This window comes from Hibiscus syriacus, unplaced genomic scaffold, assembly GCF_006381635.1.
Source record: "Hibiscus syriacus cultivar Baekdansim isolate YM2019G1 unplaced genomic scaffold, ASM638163v2 tig00110187_pilon, whole genome shotgun sequence".
In the NCBI taxonomy this organism is placed as follows: Eukaryota; Viridiplantae; Streptophyta; class Magnoliopsida; order Malvales; family Malvaceae; genus Hibiscus; species Hibiscus syriacus.
The window spans coordinates 1,716,527-1,736,917 of record NW_024062618.1 but is presented as its reverse complement, the minus strand read 5'-3'; the positions used below and the strand labels follow the sequence as shown (position 1 = coordinate 1,736,917).

At 32.1% G+C, this 20,391-nt stretch overlaps 3 pseudogenes; 1 reads left to right on the top strand and 2 right to left on the bottom strand.

Annotated features, from left to right (window-relative positions):
* Positions 1-2,777: 2,777 nt before the first annotated feature.
* LOC120217648 lies at positions 2,778-7,053 on the top strand (annotated as a pseudogene).
* Positions 7,054-8,235: 1,182 nt separating this feature from the next.
* Positions 8,236-8,834, bottom strand: LOC120217647 (annotated as a pseudogene).
* A 7,395-nt stretch (positions 8,835-16,229) lies between these two features.
* Positions 16,230-18,650, bottom strand: LOC120217374 (annotated as a pseudogene).
* Positions 18,651-20,391: the final 1,741 nt, after the last annotated feature.

Here is a 20,391-nt window from a genome sequence, read left to right as displayed (position 1 = left end):
ATTTTTTATTCAACCACGGGCTCTTCTAGATGTTTTAAAAAGTGAAAATTTTAACTTAACATTTTTTATAAATATTTACTTTTATTTAACTATTAAATGACGCTTGATTTGTTCTTTAATAACAGTTAATTAAATTCCTGGAAATTAAAAAGTTCGACTTCCATTTGTGAATTTGGACTCAAAAGGGAGTATTAAAGAGAATTAATTGAAACTAATAGGGTTGATTTAAATGATAAATAATTTGATATTACTTAAGTAAATTTAAAATTTGATATTTTGAATGTATAAAAAATTTATAGTAAAAAATCTATCTACTAATATAAATATACGACATAAATTAATATAAATTAATTAAAACAAAACCTTACGAATCGATAGAAAAAAAAACCCTGAAGTTCTAACCTCTGTTTTGAAAATCGGACTCGATCGGTCGGTTCAACCGGGAACCGTTGCTTAGTCCGGTTCAATCTAAACTGGTTGAACCGCTATTAGTGAACCGGCCATAACTGCTGAACCGTTCGAACCGGACCGGCTGAAAAGTGGAAAAAACCGAGAAAACCCGGGATTTTTGTTTTTTTAAAAAAAATTAAACCAAACAACGTCGTTTGTTAAACGAGCCAAGTCGAACTCTAGTATTGCTGAGCTCGACTCGAACTTGAAAACTTTAAAAGTAAGCTCAACTCAACTCAAACTCACAAGCTAAAAATTATCAAGTTCAACTCAAACTCGAAATATAATATTGAAACTTGAACTCAAAAAAAATTAGAAGCTCAATTGAAGCCTAAAATTCGAGCTTGATTGAAGTGAAAGAATAGTTCACTCAATGCTCACCAAAAGACTCCATGATTTTGAATGTCAAATTACCTCTATTATTTATAGAAGTTAGTTGTGATGCGCTTCTATGTTTCTTAGCAATGTGAGATTGTTTTGTTCTCATATTTTTACTCTTTAGACTTTTGGGATGCTCTTCTATGTTTTTTATCCATGTAGGATTTTTAAAAAAAAAATTAAACCAAACAATATCATTTTGTTATGATTTTTTAACCCCAAATTTATTTTTTAATTATAGTTATATAATTATATTTATTATTTAATATCTTTTACCTTAATATTATGTTGTAGTTAATTTGAATCATTTTGTTTTACTTGATTTTATGGTTTTTAACTTATATATGTTATGACTTGCTTCGAATATGACTTGTGATATAAAAATTTATTTTTTATTAAATATTTTTAATATTTTTATTTAATTTTTTAAATAATTATGACGTCATCCGATTCTTTCGACCGATCGAACCGATTCAACCGGTTGAACCAATGAACCGATAATATAATCGGTTCGCTAACCGATCCGGTTCTAAAAACCATGGTTCCAATTCTCTCGTGTGACAAAATTCCGAATAAAAAAAATGTACGGTTTCAATTAAACTAAAACAACTCATAAGAAAATGGGTAAATTACACTCAAGGTCACTTAATTGTGGCCTTATGGGTTTAGGAGCCAACATGCCACTTTTTTAAAACTATTTTCAAACATGTTGCCCAATTAAAAATATTATTATAAGTAAATTATTTAGTCCTTAAAATTGAAATGAAAGTTTAATGTGTCCTGGTATAATAACTTTTTTGTCCTCTGAAATTTATATATTCTATCAATTTTATCCCAATTAAAAATAATTCAATAAATTTATCTCTTCATATTAAAAATTTCCATCAATTTAGTATTTTTGTGAAACTGTCAAACCAACAAACCTATTGGATCAACATTAGTTGGATAACTATGTTATGTCAGAAAAGTAACAGGAAAATAATGTAATATTTCTAGGAGAAAAATAAGCAATTTAGGAGAAGAACAAAGATTAAAATGATTGAATATTTAAATATGAAGAGTTACCTTTATTAAATTATTATAGATTAGGATTAAATTAATAATCTATATAAATTTTTAAAAACTACAATTATTATTTTATCATGTCACATCATTATTTCATATAATATTTAATAATCTATTTGTAATTTTAAAAAATATATTTATTATTAAACTCACAATTAAGTGATACTAAGTATAATTTTTTCTAAAAAATCGCTACATCATTCTAAATTTAACGAGTTAATAAACAAATTCATAAACAGAATAAAAGAGTCACACATCTTTCAAACTTATTTGCTCAATAGTGAACATAAGATTTTTGTTTGTATTTATTTAATTTAATTAATGAGTACAAATGAATAATATATTTATAAATAATTTATTGAACGTTTTATTAATTTATGCACGTAGATAACAAAATACACATAGTTACCAGTGCCACACGGGTGACCTTATTAACGATGTTTAAATTTTAACCATAAAATCATGTTTTTTTATTAAAATCAGAACAATTTAATTAAAAAAATTGTTGAGACTAAATTTAACTAAAACATCATGTCTAAATTGATAAAACTATAAATATTAAGGACTATATTTGTGTTATACCAAAGTAACTTTATTTTCCCGCTGTTCAATCCTACTTTATATTTCCAACAAAAACTGTCAACCGAAATGTCCAACTTTTATTCCCCTCTCTATCTCCTCAACCGCGAAACCACGTTTTATCTCTCTAGAAAATTTCGCTCTTATTTCTGTAAGAACACAAAACTTATTCAAAGGGATAAAATTATTGACTTTGAGTTTTCATTTAGCTTCTTATAAAAGCTTCTTCCTTTTTCTTCTCTCTAGTTTAGATCTTCATCATTTATATTTATCCCATTTTCAATTTCTTTTTTTTTCTAAAAGCTTTTGCAGAAAAAAAAAATCCTAAACCCATGGCTGGTCGTTACGACGAAAACCCATTCGCTGAAGAAGAAGACGAAGTTAACCCTTTCTCGGTCAGTTTCTCTTCTTGTTATTTGATGATGTTTTGGTAGCGAGCTCTGTCTTCGTTTTATTTAAGACACTATTTTCGAAGCTTTTAGGTGTCTGATGAAAGGTTTATTAACAGATTATACGTTGACTTTAATTTTACTCACTGATCTGAAATTTGGGTTGGATTCATTTATGGGAAGTGTTTTGCATGGTTGTTGTAGTTGATGTGATCATTTCAACGACTTTTATGTTCTCTTTGTTACTGAAATTGCATTAAATAAAGTAGAAATCCATATCAAGCTTGTTCAATTATTGAATTATAATCAATTTCGTTTTAAAAATAATCGTTTTCCCAGAGCTAAAAAACATGTTCTTTTGCACTTTGATGAACCTTAATCATTGAAATGAAGACTATGATGCATTTACTGGGTTTTATAACTTGATTCATATGTATAAATTAGTATACAGATGCTAGGCAACTTCAGTTCTCATATTATTCTTTGGTTTAAATAATTTGTGCCTGCAGGATCCTGCTGTGAGAGGGAAGGCATCTGGCCAGTCTAAATTTGGTGGTCTGTTTTCAAAGGTAAACTAAATCCCTGTTTATAAAGTTTCAAGGGAATGTTTAATTCGAAACTTATTGTTGTGGTTAAGACGAGAACTGTTTTAGGACATATATTGACTAGAACGGGTAGAGAATGTGAAATTTAGCATAAGGCTTTGGTTGTTTTGTTCCCTTTATATCCATGGACATTGAAGAGTGCTTTGTATTTGAAAGGCCGGGTTTTAAGCTTGTCGCTGAGACATGGATACTTGGTCACTGATGATATGTAAAATCAAAACTTGAGGTGATGTTGCTCTAAACTACCACTATTTAATCCCTTGAGCACATTGAATCATAGTTGTCAACCTAGAAACTTAGTTCTTTCTCTAATGCTGATAGAGTTTGGAATTAGTTTGGATATGTCAAGGTTTATGATGATTTAGTTCATAAAAGATAGGTTGATTGATATATTGTTGTGATTTGGTTATGTCAAATTTGGCCTCTGAGCATTGCTTCAAAACATAGGTAAACCGGAAAGTTTTCTCATATTAATACTTGCTTTTCAAATATGTGCTGTGAATACTTTTTCAGAATGTTCCAAGCGCTCCACCTGCATCAAACTCAAGACTTTCACCACTGCCTCCAGAACCTGCTGGTTTCAATTATGATCGTGATGCGACAATTGACATTCCTCTGGATACAGCTTCAGGAGGATCATTTCAGGTTATTGAAGGCTGAAAACTTGTCTCTAAATGCTATTTACATAGTTTGGTTAAGCGTTTAATCTCACTGTTATTGTTTCATTGCATAAATCTAGGATTTGAAGAAGAAAGAGAAGGAACTACAAGCTAAGGAGGCTGAACTGAAAAGGCGGGAGCAGGTATATTGCGGAAAGAAATTTTATAACTTCGAATTCATTCTTATTTTACAGATCATAGATTTTATTTTTGTTCCAAATTTTCTCCCTAATATGTTGTATCAAACATTTAGAATCAAATGTAGCGAAAGGCCAAATATATTTCAACAATTTGTCTTACAAATTAGGCTTAATTCATGATTTCCCCTCAAAGTAACACTTTCTCGGTTTGCACCCTAAACTATTTTTTCCTCAGCCTGCCCCTAAACTATCATTTACATCTCAGCTTACCCCCAAACAAAAAAACGGCTAATAAGAATTTGACATGTGACATGTTCTTATTTGATGGCGATAATTCTCAGTGTGAAATGAGACGAAAATGATAGTTTAAGGGGCAAACATAGAAAAAAAAAGCTTATGGTGCAAAATGAGAAAAAAAAGTGTATACTTTGAGGGAGAAATCATGAAGTATGAAGTAGCTCATTTCGGCTCGTTAAGAACTCGAGTGGAGCTCGAGCTCTAGATGAGTATTTATCGAGCTTTGATTGAGTCGATCTCGAGTAGCTCACGATCTGACTCGTCTCATTTACAGCCATAGTTGTAAGATGAAAGTTTTCATTCAAACTTGTTTGTTTCATAAATAAGTTGAAAATGTGTTATGTCTTTGTATTGGTGTGCTAAGTTAGAAGGATGATTTTAAGATGCAAGTTTCTGTCCATGCATGATTGTTTCATAAATAAATAGCAAGAACTTAATTTGTTGCCTTCCCTTTGGCACCCTATGAATTATTTGATCCCTACAATTTTCGCTGATTAGCTTATTCCATGCAGGAAGTGAGACGGAAAGAAGAGGCAGCAGCAAGAGGTACCTTCCATTATAATTTGACTATTCACATAAAAACATTTGGTTTTTCTCATTGTTTCAAAACTTGTTGTAGATAACACTTCTTTTGCAAAATATTTTTGACCTGATTATATTTTCGATTATGTTCAATTACTCTTACATTTCTACCGTTAGCGAGAGTTTGACTTCTCTGTTTTGCAGCTGGAATTGTTTTGGAAGAGAAAAATTGGCCACCATTTTTCCCAATCATTCATCATGATATTGCAAATGACATACCAGTTCATCTACAAAGAGTGCAGTATGTCGCATTTTCAACATTTTTAGGTATGCAAGGATTTCCGAAGGCTTATTTACCATTTTTATATTGCTTGGTCCATCTATGCATTGCTCAATGTTCAATCTTGTAGACCAAAATGAAAATCTGTGATCCGTTCATATGAGTTTGTAATCTCTGAATGATTGCATTGGGTGATTATTTGTACCATGCTTTTATTTTGTTCAACTCTTTAGCTGGAAAGGCTTTTTGTGCAAGTCATTTGGTTACGTGCAGTAGGGTGATGTATGGTGATTCCATGCAGGATTGTTTCTGTGCCTTTTATGGAACTTCGTAGCTGTTACCGCAGCATGGATCAGTGGAGAAGGTTGGTTTAGAAATGCACTTCCTTATTTATTGTTTTCCTTCAAATATATAATGTTAGGATTTTGTTGTGTTTACTGTATTTATTATTGTTTAGGTGTGAGGATCTGGTTTTTGGCTATTATCTTCTTCGTAGCAGGGGTTCCGGGAGCCTATGTTTTGTGGTATCGCCCATTGTATCGTGCTTCTAGGTACAACCTACTCCACTCTGTTCCTTAATATCGCAGTTCAGTTTTGCATACCTTTTCTAAACGTTGGCTTGCCTCTAATGCCAACTTCCGTTGTCATTTTCTTAAATTTGGCTGTTCATGTTCCTTGAACTTGCTAATCAATAATCATCCATTATTTTAATTGAAATAATTTTTCCCCTTATGACTATAATGCAGGAAAGAAAGTGCTTTGTCATTTGGCCGGTTCTTCCTCTTTTATTTGGTAATACATTGTGTTTCTTCGATAGATAATTAGATATGTTCCTTTTGTTTGAGGAGTCGATAGGTACTGATCCTTTTATCGCTTTTTCTTTCCTGTTTATAGGTTCACATCGGCTTCTGCATCTTTGCTGCTGTGGCTCCCCCTATAGTTTTTAGAGGGAAATCACTAACGTATGTTCCTAAATTATTTTAAGTTGGACTGATGAATTGCATCCGTCTTTACTTGCACTACATCAATGCATTTGAGTTAACATGATACACTTATCTTCCAAAAGTACATTTTTCCGGATTCTTCTATCTCAATTATGGTGTTCTAGTTCAAATATTTCTTCATAAATCTTACTGATGCTGTTTTGTCCTATACAGCGGGATTCTACCGGCAGTAGATCTTATCGGTGACCACGTATTGGTTGGGGTAAGCACATCCTCTTAAAACAGGGAAGCATTTAACCCGAGAAATTTATCACATTGAGATGCTTATATAGATGGGAACAGTAAGAATGAATGAATGATGTTTACTACTTAAGGCTCGAACATCGCCATTGCAGTTGATGTTAGCAGAAAAAGTTTTAACTGTTTTACTCTTGATTTCTCTTAACCATTTTGATGGAAATTTTACTTTGTTTGCATAGATCTTCTACTTCATTGGGTTTGGATTATCTGCGTCGAATCATTCGTAAGCTTATGGGTTATCCAGGTTCGTTGAGTTCCTGATCTTGTTGGTTGCGACGATCATGTAAACGTGCACGAACGGAATTTGTAATAACATTGGTTTGTTGGCTTTGCAGCAAGTATACATGTATTTCCGTGGCAGCGGTAGAGCTGCTGAGATGAAGCGTGAGGCTGCAAGAGGAGCTATGAGGGCTGCCATATAATGCCACAGACTAGCTTCAACGAGATATACGATTAACATCGTATTTATTCTTCTCGTCAGTGTCGATTTGTTGCACCGATCTCTGTAATTTATTGTGTATGTTTTCCTATAATATTATCTCTCTTTTTCTCTTGGAGTTTGATTAGCAGACAGGATATACAAAGGCTTGAATGGTTTATTTTCATGTATAGAGTTTCATTTTGCGATTGTAAGTGTAGTCAAGACCATGAGTTTAATGATGACAGACATGTCCGTCCATCATAAGAATAAAGTACAATGGAATCAATAGGGACAGTGAATTGATACACAAATTTAGGGAAAACTAGATAAATAATTAATCAACTTTCTTCTTAATCTTGTTTTGATTATTATGTCGTTAAATAATTAATTGTATTATAATATGACAACCGGATCAAAATGACGTTTTGAAAAAAATAAATTTACACCAACAGTAACGTTATATTGGATCATTATAAAAATCTCTTTTTTTTTTCTCCCCCTGTTCAAATCCTGGCCACCACTCGTTGCTCAGTATGATCAGTCATCGTATCGACAATTATCGGTCATGTTGATAATGGTTGATGAGTCTTCAAATTTTCACTAAACTTGCTTCGCCCTTCTGAATGTAAATTTAATGTTCGATTAATTAAAATATTTCAAGCTTTACAAATATATATTGAACGCTTTGATTAATTAAAAATACATTTGCTTATGTGGTAGATCCTTTACAAAATAAAGTAAAAACATTTCTTTTGAAGAATAATCTTTGAAAAGACCTATTATGTGAGTGTACATTCGTTTTATGGGATAAAAATGAATATTATTTTAAAATTAAAGTTTTTTTAATCATTATTTTAATAATTTGCCGAATCATATCGTACCAATATTGTATTCATGGTAGACAAATGATCTCTCTAAATAAAAAAGACATTTATTTTCCTCACATTTTATAGCTTTAGTATACCCTTGAACCTTCATGATCATGGAGAAGATTACTGTACAATTATTCGGAGAAATGTCTCTAAATTTCTTTATAGATATCATAATATAACACGTGACACCAACACCATTATAAGTATTTATAAAAATTAATCTATAATATAATATCTCTTTATTTAAATGAAAGTATAATAGCTTATCCACCAGTAGAGTGGTAGAAAAAACTCACTCCCAAGATAGTACATAAATATTATACTCGTGATTTTTAATTAAAAAACTCCATGCATCTGATCATCAATGCGTGGTAGAATAATTAGCTACTAATTATATATATATATATTAGCCACTTAACAATAAGCAATACATTTTTTCTTACAATCCATGGTGCAGCTGCCACCACCGCCACCGGTGCCATACCCTTTCCCGGAGCGGCTAAACGAGGTGAAGCACTTAACAGGGCATGTGAGCTTCTTGTTGAAACAAGGACCCTTCTCTTTGCAAACAACACTCGGCCTAATCACACCACCTTTCGAGTAACCTCCACTCGGACCTCCGACTCCGGCTCCATAACCACCGCCTATGATCCCATTTCCCACCCCGGAATCCCAACACCAGCCGATCCTGGTCCAAACAACCCACCAATCCCACCATTGTTGCTGTTTTGGCCGTTTGTTTTGCTGCCTTTGTTTCGCTTCTGCTGGGAAGACGATAAGGGTTCGAAATGATCAGGCCTGCTAGCTGCGGATAGTGAAGCGGAGATAATGAGAATGGCCAAGATGAAGGTGCTTTTGGGGTTCATCATTTTTGCTGTACTTATTAGAGATTTTTCACCTGGAGATTTCGTTTTCAAATGAAGAGAAGAGAGGATATTTAAAGTGTGTAAATGAGACATTTATGTAGGAAAGAGAGAGAGAGAGTTGGTGACAGTTGAGGTTGAGGGTCCGCCATGAATGAGTAGGTTGGGCACCATTATGACCCTATCTTAATTCTTCATGTTTAGTGACACAATTAAGGATGAGTTATAACCCTTAGACCCGGCCTATGCGTTTCGACTAAGTCTAGTAGATCACATTATGATTCTTAAAGACATTTTCTGAAACCGTTATTCAATCAATGTAAAATCATATTATAAATGTCATGAAATAAATTATACCATCAAAACCCAACTTATAAATATAATACCAATAAGTATAAATTAATTTAAAACTGGTCTTCAAAATCAAAATCACAATAAACGAACAGTAATAGCAAAGTGTCATCATCCTAAAATACGATACTTTAAATAGGTCCATGTCACCAAAATAAGTCAACTAGCAAGATAAACATTACAATCAGATATACTTCAAGAGATATGTTGATCCTCCAAGTGCTCAAACTGATGTATCTACCAACAGTATCTGAAAGGGGGAAAATATTTTCGAAATGTGAGCTAGGCTCAGTGTGAAAATCACAATAGGTACATTAAACAAATCATAATCCAATAAATCTCATAAATTCATAAAAGAGTTTAACTTTTGAAATCATAGTTTAAACTCTTTTCTTGTACACATCAGTAATTTCCAAAACTATTTTCCATATAGCTTACTCTAAGCACACAGCAAAAAGAAAGTCAACCTAAGGATAAGCTTTAGAGCTTGTATCCTTAAGCCCGTAAGTCCAAGTCCATATAGTTTACCCTAAGCACACAGCAAGGGAAGCCAACCTAATGTATCTTGGGGCCCCAAGAGTCACATTAGGCCCATTCTGTTTATTAGCTTGATCAGAGCTATACTATTGTAATTCAATCCAAAAGTTCAATTGCACCATGACACAAATTCCATAAATCATCACATTAAATTGGTGCATCAATAAAACAATAACCAAAGAACTCAGTGTACCTCATATTAAAACCAATAAAACAGTTCAGTAATAATTAAGGAACACACCTCGATAATAGGTTCAAATAGTAGATCTACTGATTGCTGGTTTCACCACGTTCTGCTACAGTTTTCGAACGGGTGAATACTGGCACACGTGGTTTAATTGATCTAAAAGAGCTGGATCGAGCTGTCGAACGATCCGGAGAGTCTCTTGTACCTTCAAACAATAATAATTTATCAGCCCTAAATCTTACTTAATTATTCAAAGCTAAAATTCTTAAGTATATAAGTATTTTCAGGGTTTGACTATCAATTTGGAGGATTTTGAGTCTGAATTTGGTCAAACGGATTGCGGAATCGGAATCAGGACGTCGAAAAACATAAAGTATGACTTTTCGAAAATTAAATTCTTGGTCAAGTCAAAGTCAACCACTTTGACTGTCGATTTGAGGCCTTCTGGGTTCGAATTTGACAAAACGGACTTCGGAAATGGATTCGGGACGTCAAAAAATATCAGAATAGGTATACTCGAAAAAGATTAATGGTCGTTTAATGGTCGGTCAAAGTCATTTTAAGTTTTGGTCAAAGGAGGTCAACGATCACGGTCAACGGTCAATGGTCGGGTCAGGTCAAACGACGGGTCGGTCGGGTCGGGTCGGGTCAAACCGGTTCTGACCGGTCAAATCGGTTCGAACCGGTCAAAACCGGTTAAACCTGTTTTCCAGCTTCCACTCTCCTTGCGGCGGCGCGTGTGGCGCGTGAGACCTCCTCTGGGGCTCTAAAAATCCCGAAAAAATTTCTAAAAATTATTTTGAGCGATTTCAAGATACTTACAAAGATCGGTTCAAATTTTTGAACGGCGGATAGCTCGATTTCAACTTGGCCGAATCTTTGACTGCTCTACCTCCTCACGCGCCGCCGTCGACTGAGACCGAGGATGACACCAGCAGACTCGAAATGGCACAAGGAACACGATGGTGCAGGAGGTGTCGTAAACGGAGCAACGATCGGCGGTGAATTTGAGATTTTCCCGGCGATAGAGCTAAAAAAAACGTCGATGCTTTGACTTGAAATTCTCGACGTTTGGCAGCGTTTCGCTTCAATTAGTTTAAGGGGATTGTTCCTGACTCGATAACGAACACGATGGTGATTTCAGAACGACGATCGGAATTCGGACGGCGTCGGGATCTAAGTCGGAAACCGACGTAGGGGGAAGGGAATTTGGGAGCAATTGAGGTGTGGTTTTCTGTTTTGAAACAGAAATAACATACCTAACTTTCTTGGGTAAATTTAGGGCTTGGTCCCTAAATTTTCTTTAACACTAAAACAAGCTCCAAGTTTTAAAATCTTCAATTTAGTCCCCACAATTTCGATTTTCACAATTAAAACCTCCATTTCAATTAAATATTATTTTGAAAATATCCGGGTTGTTACATGAGTACCTTACTTGAATTAGACGATTTGATAGAATTATTTTTTTAAGTTTAATATAAAAATAAGTAGGGTAAAATATACAAATGTCCTTCGACTATTATTAAAAGTTACAAAATGGTCACCCGACTATTCATTATGTACCAAACTCATCATTTTTCGTTAAAAAAAATAATCATCTGAGCTAGACGTTAACATGCTGACTAATATGTGATAATCTTTTGAAATTATGAGATCATTTTTATTATATCTTAGTTAGTAGGATAACGTCCAACTCAAACTACCATTAATTTTTTTAACGAAAAAGGATTAGTTTCAAAAAAATAAATAGTTGGGTGACCATTTTGTAACTTTTAATAATTGAGGGACTAAACAAAGAAACTCTCGATAGTCGGGAGACCATTTTATAACTTTTAATAGTCGAATGACTCAATAAAGTAGTATCATATAGTTGGGGGACCATTTGTGTACTTTACCCAAATAAGTATTCAAACAATACTATTTTTCTCATTTATGTGCCTAAACTATTTTTTGTCAATTCAAATGACCAACATGACAGACGCTACCACTTTAAGTGCCCTGACCATAACAACATTAAAAAATTCCATTAAGTGTGTGTCACGTTCTGATAATTTAGAAAATTTTTATTTAAAATAAAAATTTTTAAAATATAATTTCTTAAAAAATTCGAGAATCTTAAGAAAAACAAAAAATTTTGGAAACCTTTATTCTAATCCTTGAACCCACACGGCCACCAACGTTTGTCGCTATTGTCATCGATCGAATCCCTACTGAAAACACAACCACCGTCACTAGCCTTGAATCGGGACACTTAAAATGGTATCATTTTGTAACGTTAGACACCTAGATTGATCGAAAAATAGTTTAGGCACCTAAATGAGAAAAACAATATAGTTTGAGCACTTATTTTTATATTAAGCATTTTTTTTTTAATTTAAGTTTAGATTGGATCGAGTTTAGATTTAGAATAAAAAATTTCGACCTGACTCGAGAATAATAACAAAATTAATATATATAGAGATAATATTATAATATCCTTTCGTTATATATTTTTCAATTATGTTCCTATTTTACTTATTAAAATGAAAATATATATATCAAATCAGTCGAATATGGGTATGAATAGAGTTTTTACCTTAAAAATCAAATCAAGTTTTCAGGTATCATGAATCTTTTTTAACTCGAATCAAATTGGACGACGAATAAAATATATTATATTTAAATCGAATTTGAGTAGAATAAAAATTTAATCTGACTGATCATGTACATTATTCAACACAACCCTTTTAATTCTTAGATTCTATTATATGATACTACAAGTACGCCCACCCAACTACTATTGCCCGTCGGCCATAAAAGAAATTTATGAAGTTAAAAAGATATGGGGTTTATACTTATAACAAAAAGAAAAAGGGTAAATGCTTGCAATGTCTCAAACATGCCATAATGCATCCAACTTCAATTTATAAACTCATTAATACTTTACTGATTCATTGTTTTAAACTTTTGTTGGATTGATACTTCACGTTAAGGATATGGTCCATGTTCATGTGCAAATATTCGGTCCCACCCTATCATAAACTCGGACAGTAGAATTTGATATCCTTGTCAGATCGAACGACAAATAATTTAATTCATTTAAATAAAGTTTGGAATTCGAGTCTTGTAAATAAAATAATGATGTTGAAAAATTTTATTATATTTAAAAGTTAATTAGACTAATCAGATCAATAATATTAAAAAAATCAATGAACTTTTTTTTTCAATCTTAAATATCATTGTGTTACTTCTGATATTCGATTGTCTATGACAATCAAAGATACGGAGAACAAATCAAAAATGGTGGGGCAATCCAACTTGACCAAAGTAACTTCTTTTCAATGGTTATTAATATTTGGTTTGAATGTGATGGATGGGCTCATTAATAATGATTGAAAATTAGTATGAATGTGTCACAATTCATTGTCTTACATGCTGTTAGCATCACATCTAATCCATGAAAATTAGATGGGGAGATGCATTTAAATTAAATTGGAACTGTTAATTGATTACATCTTTATTTTATAATTTAATTAATTAAATCGTTAAAGTTAATGATACCGATTAACCGATCGCTAAAAATATTAGTTCCCTTACATATGAAGATGAATCGACTAGTGTAAATGTGATATTTGTGCTCTCTAACTATTAGAAGGGTAAACTATGTTTTCATCACTCAACATTGAACGTATTATTGTCTTAGTCAATCAGTTTAAAAATTCTTTATTTTCATCATAAAACTTTCGAATTATTCTTATTTTGATTACTCAAAGTTAAATAAAAAATAACATGGAAATATGAACTGTCTTTTTACTAACGTAATAGCTACATGTCCACCTATTTCTTTTGCTTTTATTTCTTGTGTTTTTTTATTTCTATTTCGTCGTCTTTTCAATACTTTTTTTCTGAAGTTCATCACCATATTATGTTACTACCGAACCGACGTTCTTTAACGTTTTTTTCTTTCAGCTCCAAACAATGACAAACTTCTCTCATTATCGTTTGTATCACTCCATCAATTTAGATTTTTCTATTTTTTAAAAGAACTTATGACATTCTACCTAAAACTCATATAAAAAACGACTCTAATCTATATTCTTCATCATCTGATCAATATTAAATCAATATATGTTGTTCGTCTCATCTTTTTTATCTTTCTATTGTTGAAATCGGAGAAAATATATTTAATCTCGAAAAATTAAAAGAAATTTAAAAAATAGATTGAAACTTTAGTGGGGGAAATTAAGAGTGTTTCAGAAAATGAAAATAAAATTTTGAGGACTTTTCATATATTTTTCTTTTAAAAATGGGGTCTCAAATCTCATATTTAAATCAGATTCAAAATTTCTATAATTTGACTTTGATCCAACTCCATGTAATTGTAACTACCCTTTAACATATGCCGTCTCATAAATGAATTTGTGACTATTTTAGGCATCACATCACAAAGAGCACATGACACATGGGAAGTATTTAAGTGGATATAATTTGTGTGGGACAGTTGAACAAACATAAAAGAACCATTAATATTGGACATTTTATACGTCATTGAATGTCTTTAATTCGGAGCTGATATAATTTCCCATGAATTAATTAGATGAAAGAATCCCAATATTTTGAAGTGATTACAATTTATAAGATAATATACATTCAGAACATTTATTTTGAATTAACCACTGGTATCCAATCTATTGACCGACTAATCCAGATCGGGTATTGTAGAGGCAATGACGACTCTCCCAACCCAGTTTGCTTCATTCGCAAACGCCAGGATTCAAACCCTTGACATTGCTTAAGAAACCTAATGCCTCATCCCACTAAACCAACTGATCGTTAATTACTAGAACATTTTTTAAATAATATATATATAATCATTCAAATCTAAAATTAAGAACAACATTTGATTTTATCACTTTATATTCTAGTAAGCTTGCTGCAATATATAGAGAAAATGAAGCCCATTGAATACCAATGGCTCTTTGCATCCACTCATTCATACATTTGTATTGATAATATTGTTTCCAAAGATTTTTGTAGTAGAAAATGGGATTCATGATTTGATCAAATTACTTTTATTAAATCGAATTAAACCGTCTTACGAATTTACATTAAATTTATTCAGTTGAGTTAATCACTTATTTATCTTCTAACGTTTGATATGTAAAAAATTAGAAAAATGTAAACCTTTATTAGAAGTTATTTTTCCACAATCACAACCTTCTTATTTATCAAACTTCACTATTATGCTATGATCATGTCTAGTTAATTATTATGTTTGAAAAGTGAATATTTTGGTCTAAAATTTAAAGTTATAGTTAGTTGACTTGAATCTTTTAGTTTAAACACTCTGCAAGTCATGCTATTTTAAAATTAAACAAATTGATTCATCTTGAAAAAGGAGATTAATTTATTCAATCTCTATTTGAAAGTGAAAAAACAAAAAAGATATATGACTTCTTTGACCTTTTTTTTGGTCTATACATGACACATTTTTAACTATGATTGGATAATCTTTTAAACAAAATGAGATATATATTTTTTCAGTTTTTCAATTTCTTATGACATTTGTTTTATCTTTTTTTAATTAAACTCTTTTTCTCTCTCCAAATCTAAAAATTCTTAGAAAATTCATTGTACATTTTTTTCAATTAAATAATTTAAATGTTTTTTATGTTTGACTTGTAATTGTAGTATTATGGTAAGTGAAGACAATATATTTTGGAGTTACAATGATATTTGATTTTGCATTTATTTCACAAGTGTTTAAAAAATTGTATGTAATAATTTACATACAAAAAATATTTTGAGAAATATTAATTTATTCGAGTTTGAAATTGATCGAAACCTAAAGATTGTTTAAACCAAAACATTTAGTCAGATAAAAAAGTGCTCTCTTATTTTGTAGCTAACTCTGATTCATGTGATGTGTTAAGAAGACAAGAATCCATGGTTGAACCTTAGAACGAGAATTGGATCCAAAAGAATCGAAGAAGACAATAATCGTATTTTACCCTTGTAAGAGAAACGAAGAGTAAGATCCGAGAAACAGAGATGAAAATGTACATATCTACGAAAGAGCTGTCATGTAGAGAATAAGTATCAGCTCTTCGTCATCTCATGGATGGACCAAATAGATGCGACCGTTCACTTAAATTTTTAAACTTTTATATAATTTAATTACTTTTTATATTTTTTTCATTAGTGACTTGTATTCATCTTCTAAAATTTTATAATTCTGTACTTTAAAGTTACAAGTTAATATAAAATCTTGTATATGTACCACCTTAGACGGGGATAAGGTGCAGAAAACACCAAGGGATCCATTTTATATGCCAAAAATTGTCTCACATCAGTCATCACCGATTAAGAACAACAGTTGTAAGTCTGAAATTTTTAAACATGTAAAATCCAGCATGGGAAATATCCGAGTTTCCGAAAAGATAACAACCTCGACCTTTAAAGTAATGAACTTTCAAATGAACAAAAGAAATGGTGAACGAAAATGCTTAAAATGGAAATCCTTTACGCTGTGTTTTTTTAGAGGATTCGGCCAATGGCTTGAGACCTTTGGCATGCTTGTAGAACTCCAACAGTTCAGTGGCCACATCTTGTGGATGACATTTAACGAACACATTCAAGAATCGATCTTCTTTCATCCTCAGTGCCCTCAACATGATCGATCCATCAACCTGTGGATAAAAGTCCATTTCCTTTATCTTCCGAGCCAACAACACCCGCGGTTTCAACACGGCTTCGAGACTGCTGAACAGCAAAAATGGTTTTTTAAGCACCACTTTCGGAGAGAGCTTCATCGTCCCCAAGACAAAAGTCATGTTCCTTTGAACTTTATCAACTGAGAGTGTAAAAATAAGGGGTGAACGTCCGAAGAGACTCCAAACCTCCCCTCCGAACAACCGAATTTTTCCAAGTTCGTCACCTTCTCACGTAAAGTCTCGATCCGCGATATCCCGATGAGTGAAACCACATACTTGTACATTTTGGAACCTCTTGAAACCCCTGTTTTCTTTATGTATTCCATCTTCTCCTCATTGAAAGAAGTCCTTGAAATCATTGTGGGACGCGAGATGAGCATAGCAATCAAATCATTTCCGGTAATCCCAAACTCTTCATACATTGCAATGACTGGTTTCACCTTATTGTGGAAATCATATATCAAGAGTGAAGGGTTCCTAATGAGTACTTTACGCAGCATTTCTCGTGATCCAAACAGCCTAATGAAAAAATCGATCCGCTCGTCGAAGCAATTATTGATACGAGAAGAAAGGAAACGAGGGCGACAATTGATTATTTTGACAAGGTCAGAACCGGTAAGTCCCAAGCTACTCAGCAAGTTGAATTTGGATAAAAGAGGAGTGACTTGAGCGTGGCGTAATGAAGGCTTGCGCGAAAAGATCTTCGACAAATCATCCTCGCCGCAACCCCATTTCCTGAAATCTCAACGGAGTCTCTCGGATGCTCTACAGCTTCTTCCCTCAGGCTTTCAACTTGGTTTTGGCATATTGTCGAATAGGTGGCAGTGATCCGAAAAACATAGTTCGGAACCCAGAAGCTGCAGTTCGAGGCAGAGACGAGAAACTTGAACTTGAGTAATGCATGAACTTTGGGGAACATGAGAGCTATTTCAATGTAATTTTAAGCAAAATTGTTAGGGAATGGATGGAATAAGCTCTATAGCTTTTGGGTAAGGTGTTGGTAAAAAAAATAGAAAAAAACTAAACCAGCCAAAATAAAGAAGGGGAAAGCAGTTCTTTCCGTTCCCGTTCGAGCCTACGGTGGTTGCCGGAGTATAAAGGTAACAAGAGGCTAAACTGACCGGATTCTGTGTAAGCTGGCTGCCGGCCGCCGGATGGATCCTTCACAGATTGGATTTCTAATTTATTTTGCCATTGACCTTTTGAACAAATAATTATTTATCTGTAATTTTTGGTGATTTTTCCGAAAAAAGGAATCACTCATTTTTTTAATCATTTTGAAAAAAATATTATAAAATTATTTATATTTTAAATTACTTATCCTCAAAGTTTAACTATACTATATTATACGTATTGTGTAATTTAATGCAAAAATAAAAAATTTCGAATTATAAAATAATTTGTAAAAGAATATTTAAAGATTTTAATGCACAAAATTTTTTTTCACTCACAAAAAAAATAAATAAATAAATTGACGTTTTTACATAAAAAATCACCTTACAAAAAGTAATTAGATATTAGACATCATTTTAAAAAAAATTACAAAACTAGCATCCAATCTTTACACGTGGCGTAAGACGTGGTGCATGAGCCGCACCTTTCAACACGTTACGCCACATCAGCATAAGACGTATGGGTCGCGCCTTTTTATAAATATTTAGATCCGTAATATTTTTTCTAACAATATCTGACACGTAAATAATTAAAAAATAGTATTTTTTAGGAAAATCACTGTAATTTTTCATTATTTTGTCATTTATTTTGAATGATAAACTATTCAATTCATTTTGAATTTACTCTTTCTCCTATTTTATTTACTATAATTTTATTTTTTTAATTTATTTATTGAATGTTATACATTAAATTTCTTTTATCATTCTAAGATGATATAAATTATTTTATTATTTTTATATGACGTAAAATATTTTAATATCACGCATGATTAAAATAAAAATAATTTAAAAATTTTAAATTATACTCTTAAACTTAAGATTCAATCCCTAAATTCCTAAATTATATTCCAAAATCTAAAAATTACAACTCACCCTCACCCTTAATAAGTTCATTATCCCATCGACGAATGGTCAAGTTTACCTATGACCTTCACTCTCTTGTTCATTTCTCACATCCCTCAACCAAACGAATCAACACAACCATGGTACCCTTTAAAACTATATACAAACCTCAAACACAACAAATGACCAACTAACAACCAAATAGAAATGGGAAGAAGAATTAACCTTCGTGAGTAGCATCTGTAACATCCCAAAATACGGGTTAGTGATTAAACTGTAAAGTTTCAGAATTTGGTGATTAAAGTAAGATATTGAATAGTTTAATGATTTGTTCGAAAATATTTCCTAAAAGTTTATAGTAATTATCCAAAGAATTAAAGGGTAAAATGGTCATTTAGCATGAAAGATATTTTTTCTCCAATAAAATGAATGAATCACGTGGGGGGTGGGGGAAAGAGTTATCTGAAAACTCTTTCTTCTTCCTTTCTTCTTCTCCCAACCGTGGGAGCTAGGCAAAGGTAAGGGTTTTCTGATTTGTTGATTATTTGTGAAATTAAAGATTAGGTTTTGATCATTGGATGATAACTAAGCTTAAGGAAAGCTTAAGTTGTCTTATAATCAAAAGATGAAGAAGTTATAATAGATTTAAGAAAACAAGTTTTTATATGAAATTATGGGAAAGAGTTGATAAGTTGAATTTGAAGTTAAATTTGACTTGTCATCATGCTAATTAAGGAATATGAAGTGTTAGAATTGTATTTAGAACATATTAAAATTTGAGTATGATTATTGAATTACATATGAAGGATAGGATTTGAAGTTATAGATGATTTTCATGGATATAAGTTGGTTTTAAGTAATGGAGTGAGTTTAATGACATGATAGGGGTTTAAAATAGAAGAATTAAGTGAAGAATTGATGATTTTCGGGGTTAAAATACAATTTCTGGGTAGAGGGAATCGATACCCTATGAAGGGAATCGATTCCCTCTCTTAGACGAAAATTCCAGTATGTGCAGGGGGAACAGATTCCCCCTAGGGGGTATCGATTCACCCCTAAATAAAAAAATGAAATTTGATTCATTAAACCGGTTTAAGTTGTTAACATCAAGGTTAAGGTTTAAGCTTCTGATAGTTGTTTTGAAATATTATATTTATATAGATATTGAGCCTAAACAAGTTCTGGAATAATCAAAGGATTAGAATTGATTCAAATCAAACAAGGCTAAGGTGAATGCAATTTTAATTGTACTTATATTATTGAACGAACATTAGCTTGCGATGAGTCAGTGATGGAGTTACTATGGTAAGAAGTGACTCCTAAAATGTTATTTGATTGGTGATTCTTATATGTGCATGCATACATGAAATGAGATAGGTTATATATATGTTACATAATATGCATATGTGATATATGTTATGAGACATGACCAATGTGAAATGAGATAAGCTAATGTGACTATATGAAATGATATATGAATATGCAATACGTGATACATGTGATATGATATGAAATGACATATGAATATGTAATATGTGATACATGTGATATGATATGAAATGACATATGAATATGTAATACGTGATACATGTGATATGATATGAAATGACATATGAATATGTAATACGTGATACATGTGATATGATATGAAATACATGGTTACACATACATGTGGTATGTGATAGAAGAGAAAGAACAAGTGATGAGAAACATATTCATAATAAATTCCCATAGTATATGATACGAGAGTTATAGGTATAGTTGGTATGCCAAGAGTCGAGGGTTACATATGTCATATAAGACATATGATAGGTCCTTCGGGACACAGATGACATCCTTCGGGAT